The sequence below is a fragment of the Physcomitrium patens genome, chromosome 15 (genome assembly GCF_059467195.1).
Source record: "Physcomitrium patens ecotype Gransden chromosome 15, ASM5946719v1, whole genome shotgun sequence".
Classification (NCBI taxonomy): Eukaryota; Viridiplantae; Streptophyta; class Bryopsida; order Funariales; family Funariaceae; genus Physcomitrium; species Physcomitrium patens.
In genome coordinates, this window is record NC_143424.1 from 4611481 (window position 1) to 4622060 (window position 10580).

Below are 10580 nucleotides of genomic sequence, written 5' to 3' on the forward strand. Positions count from 1 at the left end.
TGGACATAGAATGTTAAATTGACATATTAGGTCAACTTGATATCACTTGATATGTCACCAAAATATGAAGTGATACTTTAAAAGCTTGAAGATGGTAATGAATTTTGAACAGTGATATTTTGAGTGATCCTAGAAATATCATTGTTGAATCTTGTGATATTTGGTTTTTCAAGAACTCAAAGTGTAAATCCCCTTATATAATGTAAAAAGTGTAAGGAGTTCACAAGAGACATCTCACAAAAAAACATAAGACTAATTTGAGCTCACATGAACTATTCCCATGAACTAACACACAAAATCTGCCTTAAGTTCTTCTAGTAAATAGTTCCTATCAAATCTACACACACAGATATATATATATATATATATATTCATATGCATCTACAGTCTATAATATTGTCATGAAAGTATTTCTAAGCCTAAAGAGAGAAAGTAAAAGAGAGGTGCCTACTTCCCTACCTATTCCCTCCCCCAGACCTTTCTACCTGCAGGTCTGCTTACTGCCGCGCTTTGAAGGCAACATCACATGCCACGGACTCAACCCCGCCAAGTGCCCGATGTGCATCACCCTGTTAGTTGGCACCCGCACCGGTTCCCGCTTCGCCTGTTTTTCTTTTGAATTCGTAGATCCGACGAGAGGCAGTAACGTGTAGGAGGTGATGAAGTGGAGCAGTTCGGTGGCAGAATTTCATGATGGTTGAAGATTAGGTTTCCTGTAGCAGCGAAGACGACGATCGAGTCGCTTTGTCGGAGCGTGGGAGATCAATGACGGTCAGTACGGTCTTGATTTCAAGACGTTGAGCTTGAATACTTTGCAGATTGACGCAGTCGTGCATGTGGGACGTGATTTCGGCATTTCTGTGCAGTGCGAAGTGTCGTTTTCCCGAGGGGTGTAGAGTATTCTACTCTTCTCTTTCTGTCAATTATGACTGCTGATCCAGGTGTGGAGTGTTTGGGATGTGAGTGTGACGGAGGGAAATGCCTTTGAAGTGGTGGTGTTCGAGGAGAATTCAGTAGGCGAGAGTAGGCATGGATCGTAGCTCTGGACGATGAGGACGTGGCTGGTAGTGCACGCGGATTGGTGCTGTGTTTGACATTATGGTGTTGGTAGAAGTTGGAAAGGTACGCATTCGTTTTGAGATCTGGTTGTGAGAGTTACTTGGTTATAGCTTTTGTTATTTTTGTGTGGCGTTAGAAGTGACAATTGATCAAGCTTCGCGGCGTTTTGCGACGTGCAGATCAGATCGCCATTTGTGCTTACTGTTGGTGACATTCAGTGTCTTCATGCAATTGCGGTCTGACTTGCTTCGGCGGCTACTCAAAGCCCATCAGATGCTTGGAATTGACGAAAGATTTCTTTATAAATCTTTCGTTGTGCATCCCATTCAATTTTCCATTGTACGAATCGAGAACTTCAAGTACAAATCGAGCACTTCTGTGTAGTCCAGAGTTCTGTAATTTTGGATAGAGTTGTAATTGGTCTGCAATTAACAAGGGACTACGAATCTGTCTATCACATTGGTACTCATTCCTTTGAAAAGTTCTAGTCCACGTTAGAACGAAAATGGGACATCGAACATGCTCGACGCTGGAAGCTGATAAAGCGGAGTCAATTAAAATTAACTCTTATATAATGTCGCTCCCGCGGGAAATAAGTCCTTTTAGTAGGTAATTCGATTCACTTGACGATCCTTCCGCATTATCTGACTTCATTCCTTATCGGTATTAACATCTTTATCTCTAAGATGCTCTCGTCATGACGTATGCTAGACATGGCCAACTGTGACTTGTATTTCATAGTCCAATTCCTACAAGTAGTTCTCCTTTGCTTTTCTTCAGTTGAGGTCGTTAGTACTCGCAAGAGATTCTAATCTGACATAGAAAAGAATCATAATTCTCTTCATGTCGAAATCAAGTCTGATCATGTAGTCTCTACTCCTTTTGCAGTAAGACATTGAATGCCAGTATCTTAGAGGACAAATTCAGTTCTCCCATCTCACAGTCTTGGAACATGAAACGTCGTGCTGAAGCTGTTGAAGATTCTGGAATCCCTTATGTCTGCACTGGATACAAACGGTCCAATCGACTAAGGAAGCAGAGACTCTCCTCTTTGTCATCTCAAAAAATTCTCAGGTCTGTTTTAAAGTGCGAACAAACTATGAACGATTAAATTCTTCCTGCTTAATCACATCCAATTTCTTAATGGAACGTCATTACATCGTTATCATGAAATAATTGAATGAATGAAACTCTAGATCGACTGACGAACTTACTTCAGTCACATTTCTTAAGTTATATAACCTTTATCTTTAATAAACTCGGCAATCTGCTCGATGCTTACTTATAACATTTCCTGTTCTTCAAGAACAAATTCGACCCTTTACGCTGACATATCTGAGGGCAGCGACATTTGCAGAGGCACTACTTGATGCAAAATCTTTAGTTGGCTAAGTGAACAAACATTATAATACCGCCCTGGTTCACAAAATATTTTCATATCTGAAGTGATGTTCCGCTCTACATTTTATTTCTATATCTCCTGATGCAGTAACATGGTCTCCTCTTGATTCACTACTCTGGTTAAAATTTCCCGCAATGTGATCAGTACTCGTCGTCAAGGCGATTGCAGCATGTGACAGGTTATATTTTTGACACTTCTTCATCAGGGTTCTTTCTCAACCTGATCGCTTACTTCATCTCTGCTCATGTGAGTTTCTTATCAATAATACTATTTCTGCTGGTTGGCAGCCTACTTGTCCCAAGTTAATGATTTATTTTGTTAAGTAGGGCCTCTGAAACAGTTTCCTTGTTTCTTCAAATATCAAGTTATCATGAGCATGTCATGTAGTTTTGAAATGAAGCCTCTGTCTAGGATAAAATACGTTTTAATCATTAATCTGACGATATCTTGGACTCCACCAGGTCGCAGGATCCTTTTGGTATCTTCGCACAATTCAGCGAGTGGAGACATGTCTTGGTTTTCAGTTCGAAAATATGGCAAATTGCCCATCTTTACCATTTGCTTGTCCTGCACCCGTATCTTTCGGCTATCATCCAGACAACCCCGTTAGAATGACTTGATCTCAAAATGCTGATGTGCAAGGATGCTTAGAAGGCACTGCCAAAAATTTCTCCTATGGCATTTACTCATGGGCGGTGCCTTTAGTAACTGATGGGCGATTTGTTCAGAAAATCCTATACCCTCTTTTTAGGGGCATTATGACCTTCAGGTGCTATTCTGTTACTAATTTCAACTCTTGTGTATTCCTTGTTTTCCATGTAATCCAAAAACTACTGTTTTATTTATTTGTGTATAAGAATTTTAATCGTAGGAGGGAGTATCAGGGTATTGAGAGGAATTGTAAAGGAGAAGTTGCGATGACTCTGGATTGCAGTGTCTTCAGTAAAAAGCTACAAATTCAAAAATCAAACCTAAAATTACTTTCCTATCATGAGAACAGTAACCATTGAATCCTTGTAATTTAAAAATATGGCTTCTATCGCATTAATGCCGAATTTAATTGTTGTAATGATAGGATAATTCTTATTTCAATGCACAGATCATTGTGAACCATTCTCCTGGTATCCTCTTATTATTACAGAAGCTTTCTTTCACAGTGGATCTTTTGCTTCTGCGAGTCTATCAATCCTAGTTTTAACGTGTTCATGGCGTGTGTGCAGCTCATTCGGCAATGCATTAGTTCCAAGTAACCATTTTTTTGAGGTCCTCTTTTCTATAGGTGTAATCACGTCTGGTCTACTTCTCTTTACTCTTCTAATCGGCAATATCCAGGTTCTAATCAATCTTTTCCTCGGCAGTTATTTTTCCTTCTTTATTTTTAAATTTTTTTTTGCGTCTTTGGCAAAGGGGAATGCAGTAGATAAGCGAGCTGGGTATAATTAAGGAGGTTTGTGAAGTTGCACATTCTTAAAAGCTTAGGATGTAAAAACTTGCTTGTGATGGGAATATGAGGAAATCTGTCTACACTTGTGAAGCTCCAAACCTAGTTAAGACAGTTGAGTATTCATACCTTAACAATAGGTCATGCGGCCGTGATTACTACAATTTGAATGCGTTCACATCTTATAGCTCCGTCAAATCTTCTTCGTCGTTACAGATGATACTAGTTTTATGCAGGCTATGGAACCGATTTTTTGTGAGGTGGTAGTAGAGCACTTGCAGACTTGATTACAAGTCTTTGTGCTGGAATTGTGGTGTTTGTCTTTGCAGGTATTTCTACAATCTATTACTTCAAAGAAATCGGAAATGCAACTTAGAAATCGTGATCTCGAATGGTGGATGCGGCGGAGGCAACTTTCACATCGGCTGCGGGTGCGCGTTAGACAGCAGGAATGCTGTCGGTGGGCAGCCACTCGTGGTATCGATGAAGAATCCATTGTGGGTAACCTGCCTGAAGGTCTTCGTAGAGACATCAAACGCCATCTTTGCCTAGACCTGCTCCGAAAAGTCCCTCTTTTTGAACAGCTTGATGACTTGATCCTTAACAACGTTTGCGATAGGCTGAAGCCAGTTTTGTTCATCAAAGAAGAGCCGGTAGGTTAAAGCTCATGTGTAGGCCTATCTTGAACTCATGTTTTTGCAATTTTTTTTTACAAAAAATCAAAATCCTCGTGAATGTAACATCCAAAGCCTTTGTTTTATACTAGTACTGACCGACCTTTTACGCCCATGGTGATTGACTAAGTTATTAGTACCTGACATCCAATGCGCAGATAATACATGAAGGTAACCCATTAAGTCACATGCTATTTTTCGTGCGAGGAAGAATTTTAAGCATGTACAGAATTCACGACAAAAGAATGAGTAATTGCACACTTGGTCCTGGTGACTTTTTTGGAGACGAGCTTATTTGTTGGTGTCTGAGCAAGTCAACTGGACGGCTTCCTCTCGCAAACGCAAGTCTGATCACATTGCAAGTGACGGAAGCATTCTCTCTGTCTGCTGAAGATCTTAAGTATATCACAGATCATTTTAGGTACGTTTCTTGCAGAGATACATTGTAGAGTTTATGCAGTAATCGTCATGAAACGAATTGTTTGTTAACAAACAAACATTTACGCATATGACCATGCGTAGATGCACGTGGACTGACGAGATGGTTTTGCTCAGGTACAAGGTGGCTAGCAAGCAACTAAAGAGAACCACTCGCTACTACTCAACTTCTTGGCGGATGTGGGCTGCGATGGCAATTCAACTTGCATGGCGAAGATTCAAAGCCCGTCGAAGCAAATTTTATTCGGGGCCTCTGAATTTTGCCCCTCTCCGGAACGAAAGTTCGGGGCTTGATGCTGCGCAGCAGGACAGACTCCGAATGTATACAGCCATGATGAGTTGTCCTAAACCCACTGAGAACTAGAATTGAGATAAGCCAGCCCATTAGGCGGTGACTTTACCAGTTTAAAGTCAAATTTTCTAATTCTTGCATCCATGGTTTCATAATTCTGTACCATATAGAAGCACAGTCCAGGCACTAGGACTACTGTTTACTTCAATGGAGCCCCAAATTCCGAACCTAGGAAGCAAGATCACACTATATTTCCTGAAATCGCAATAGCTAGGATTGTTAGTATCATTACATACTATCTAAACAAATAGTTTTTTGTAACTTCGCTTCTTAGCACTCACATTAATTTTACTTTTCAGCCTACCTCTCTCAAAGATTTTTATGTTCTTTGTATTGGAGACGTAAAATAAGGAGTAAGAGGCACAACCAACTCCAGTCATCAGTAATAGTCTTTTCATAAGTTCTCTAAGGTTTGGCTATTTTTCCATTTCCCTAAAGATAATGAGAGATTTTACCCCTACTTCTTTGTCTCTGATTTGATAAGTTATGTTTCAGTTTATCTGGTCTTTCACTGCTTGAGTTGTGGCTCTGCGGAAGCATATTCCTAGCGGTACAACCTCGGTAGTCTGTCAGCCAAATTTAACCTCCACTTTGAGATAAGCAGACTCCTGGATATGATCTCATCGAACCCTTCAACCTGCGGAGAGATTTGTGGTTCTTGATGCTGGCATCTCTCTTTGAAATCTGCTCGTAACCATCGATTGTATGTTACCCAATTACCTATCAGTTTTTCTTCTAGCATGTATTCAGATCAGATATCTCCAACGAGCATATTTCACAGGAACTTAAGTTGGTTCAATAGCACAGAATCGCAAGTAATTTGAATGAATGGATGAGCGAAGAGAACATTTGAACGATTTGAGATCTGCGAGGAGAAAGAGTTGTGCTCCTCCAAATTATCGCCTGAAACTATCTTTGTGGATCATCTGTGTGAAAACTACACCAACAAACGATCACCAGTCTCAAAGCGACAGTAAAGAAGAAGAATAACGATGTCTTGTAAGGACTTACTCTGGGTAAAACAACTTATTTGACAATGTACATTATTCCAATAATTGGAAGTGCAAGCAAGGACAATGTATTCCGTACTGGAGGTTCGAACAACGTGATGGACTCCAAGACTCATCCTGCAGGAAAGCTTACATGTTGAGAAGATGGCCAAAACACGTTCAAAGCTGCCCCACCTCTCGTTTCATTGTGTTCATTTGAGAATAATTCGAGAGTGCTGGACTATTAGATTCAATAATTGGGTTGCCGAGGGGCGGTTGCAGCGTGCACTCGAATGCCTCTGCTGCCCTAGTAGAAGCTCCCACCACGATGTCGTTCGCTGGCTGTGCGGTATTCTGTCTTTTTCCAATTGCAACCAGTTCTTATCGAAGCATGGAAGCATCTCCCTGAATACCACGTGCTTCATTTGCTTAGCTATGTGATGGCCTGTGGGTACCTTACCAAGTGGCTGTGTGGACGTTCTCAGGGTTGTGTGCAGATTATACCGGACAAGATTGCTGGAATATCGATACAACTATGACGGAGTTGGCTACTGCTAATGCTCGATGGAGGGATATGAAGCCGTCGCACCCCCTCCTTGCTGAACTCGTCCATCAAGAACGGAAAAAAAAAAATCATCAGTTCTAAGGGCATTGTGGTCAAGTTTCTCACGACAAGATTCTATCGGCCAGATTCAGAGGATTGTTGCGCACCGCAACTCAATACTTAGAAAGATTCCCATTGTTGACGAGCTCTTCGCATCTAGCGGAATGAGCCAGCGGACAAGAAGAACACTCATCCCTGTATCCTGAATCACAACGACCAGTTCTCACCAGCTTCTCAGCCCCTGCCTACACCCACTTATTCAAAGCCGGCGGGATCTCAATAAGGTCAGGACGGACTCAATTCACCTAGAGAAATGATGCAATTACGATAGATTTTGAAGGAAGCTATTGCTGCGAGGCTGGATGAAATAAATAATTCATTGAAACAAGGGAACAGTACAAGATTAAATTGTAGTGCGGGTGATTGCGAGAACGATGAAGGGAACGGGGAGCGTTATCAGAGATGGAACAAGGATTGCCGGAGTACACACTGGTGAGAGTACTAGAGCAAAAGCAAATAGCGAAGGAGGATTAAAGCAACAGTTAACTCAGCTGATGGAGTTTTTGTGGGTCTGTTCAACAGATCCAACCATTGCTGTTGGCACTGAGGGCGGTACTCAGAAGTGCTCAGCACATGCTGGCCGCGTTGGTTCAATTTGTGGAACGTCGAATCTTTAAGGATATGGAACTGGTGGAACAGCAGTTATTGGTCGCAGACGGTGAAGAATATTGTCCCCCAAGCATGCCAGAAGCAATGTCCGCAGAAGCATGCAGATATTCCAAGCCCACAGAGTCGCGGCGTTACTGTGCTGTTCATGTTGGGAGGAATGTTGGCATTTACACATCTTGGGCAGCATGTGAAAGGGAGGTGAGAGGATTTAGTGGGACTCAGTGTAAGAGGTTTAGGACGAAGCAATATGCGGAAGAATATTTGATGAGAAGATTCTAGGCTAGTGAGTAAGGTTTGTGAGCCGAGATGTCAAAATTAGTGAGGAAGTCAAGGGCATTCATACAACGTTCAAATTTCATCTTTCCTAACACCTTTATTAAAATGTCAACTAGTTGTTTTTTTTGGAGGTTTTGAACTCCATTCTTGTTGTACCATCTTCAATTTTTGTGATGAGTGAACTTTAAAATATTTTGTTTCATCATGAAATATTGGATTCTTAGATATTTTGATAGAACTTTGCTTATCATAGGATTGTTGTTACAAAAGCCAAGTTCATAGATGTGACATAGAATCCAAATAACTTTGTATGTAGCTTTTGCAAGAGCATAATATTTTGCGTCACATTAAGAGCAAGATGTGATGATTTGTTTTCTAAAAACTTCAAGAGATTAAAGAGTTTTCTATGAGAAATAGAAAGGTACTTGTAGAAGTGTGAGTCCAGATCTCTAACATAATTGGCATGTGAATAACCATAGATAGTAGATTCTTTTTTTTTTAGATATCAAAGGTTGAAAGCAAGATATTGGTGTAAATATGCTAAGATTAAATATTTGACATCAAAAATGAAGTCATTGTGGACAATGCATGAATCAACTAAACAAAGAAATTACAAAGCCAATGTTAATTCTAATCTTAATGAAATGGTTCAACTTATTGATTAAATATTGTTAAATTTAAGGTTTAATGGTCTAAGTTTTTATATCATTTTAAAGTTTTAGTTTCAAAGAGTGGTATGATAGTTGGAAATTTAAGAAGATCATGGTATTTTATAAAGAAAGAGGAAATATATGCAATTTGGTGGAATAAAGTGCCGCAATCAACTTGTAAGAATTCAACACCAAAAATTTGCAAAGTAAACTCAAATCTATAATCTAATATTAAGTTAATAAGTATTATTTAAGATCTCAAATAACAAGAGCAATTTAGCCAATAATATATAAATCATTGAGATAGAAAATAAAAGTAGTGAGTGTGGAGCCATGGTCGAGATAATATACATCAGAATTGGTGATGGTTTTGTTCAAATCTTAGCTAAGTAGATCAGAAGCAATCTAACTCTATTAAGTTTGTAGACTTAGGTACAAGCTCTAAAAGAAGTAATAGAATTTGCCAACACAGTATTTTTTGCTCAATTAGACATAGCCTCAAGGTTGTAATATATAAACATCCTCAAATAACTATCTATTGAGGAATATAATGGCTACATCTATATGATGGATTAGCCAACTATAATTAATAAAAATACTTGTAGGTACTTCAATCAACTTTTATTATCCAACAAAAGTTAATATTTCTTAAAAATTAATCCTATGTATTTGTTGGAAATTACAAGCAATAATATAAGTCTTATGGAAGAAGGTTCCCTATTCATATCAGATTTGAGTTTAAAGACCTATTTGGTAATAATTGGTTTATATCTTGGTAGAAAAATAAGAAGACACCAAGTATTTTTTTTTTTTCAATAATGATAAATATTTGAATTTTTTTAATTTAATCTTAGGTCTTAAGTTATTTTACCATAAGATATAGATTCAATGCCTTCTTTTATAGTTCTTAGAATGAACTTAATGAATTGAATACTAATAAAGTTATCATGATGCTTTGAAAGATAATGTAGGTAGTGTCATGGACATACTCATGTAAGCTAGTAATTACATATACATATAGGTGGAAGTAAGTAAAAGTAAGTAAAAGTAAGTTAATTCTATAATATTTAATATAGAAGCTTTTTAGAAGCTTCCTAGACGCTGCTTTGACTTCAAAGGTGTCTTTAATTGACTTTTTGGATTAGAAACGTGGTCAACAAGTTGGCCATGTGCCACACATGTTGTTAGCTTGAAGATCAAGCTAACTATGTGGCCCACACGTAGAAAAACTTGCCTTGTAAGTCAAGGCATGTGTCCTACAAAGTCAACACATATTAGAGGTCTTATAAAATGTTGCCACATAGCTCCTAGTTAGATAGTATATATAGAGACAAGAGTGAAGCCTTCTTCACTCTTGTCAACTCCTTTCTTGCTTCCAATCTAGTTTCAAGGGTCTCTAGTTTTCTTGTCTTTTGGCAATAGCCATTCTAGTTTCTCTTTCAATAAACATATTTATTTATTTATATTTTATTACCTTTCTTTGAGTGAAGGCTCACTTGTCTGAATTACTTTTTTATCGAGTTCTTGTCCTTGACAGATTGACAAGAGTACACCTACAATATCAGAGCTTTGTCTAATCTTGATTAAGAGTGGATTACCTCTTTTTCTTGATAAGTTATAAGCATATTAAAAGTTACAGATTACCCTCTTCTAAACTGATATTGTCCTTAGTATTTTCTTTGTTCTCAAGTCCTCTCTTTTATTTGTCTTGAGCGATATTAGACATCTTTTCTTTTCTAAGTGTTATCATGGCAGAACTTGTTGAAATGAAGAGTGCAATGGCACAAATGTAAGAGCAATTGAGGGAGTTAATGCTTGCCATGCATCAACTTAATTTACTACTACAAAGAGCAACAAGATTGGCAGGAAGTGAAGATATAGAAATGATTGGAGCTACTTCAACATCTGCACCAAACCATGTCCTTTTTTCTATAGTAGAATGCCCTTCCAGTGTTAGAGAACCAAGAATTATCCTACCCGAGAAGTTTGATGGCACCAGATCCAAGTTTCGAGGATTTATTAATCA

The 10580-nt window shown here is 38.7% G+C and overlaps 1 pseudogene across 1 annotated transcript; it reads left to right on the plus strand.

The window, feature by feature from the left end:
* Positions 1-473: 473 nt before the first annotated feature.
* Positions 474-5680, plus strand: LOC112292101 (cyclic nucleotide-gated ion channel 2-like; annotated as a pseudogene). The gene is made up of 9 exons (XR_016506593.1): positions 474-1122; positions 1239-1668; positions 1948-2133; positions 2620-2707; positions 2923-3230; positions 3682-3793; positions 4232-4555; positions 4735-4997; positions 5132-5680. The product of XR_016506593.1 is annotated as a cyclic nucleotide-gated ion channel 2-like (transcript).
* Positions 5681-10580: the final 4900 nt, after the last annotated feature.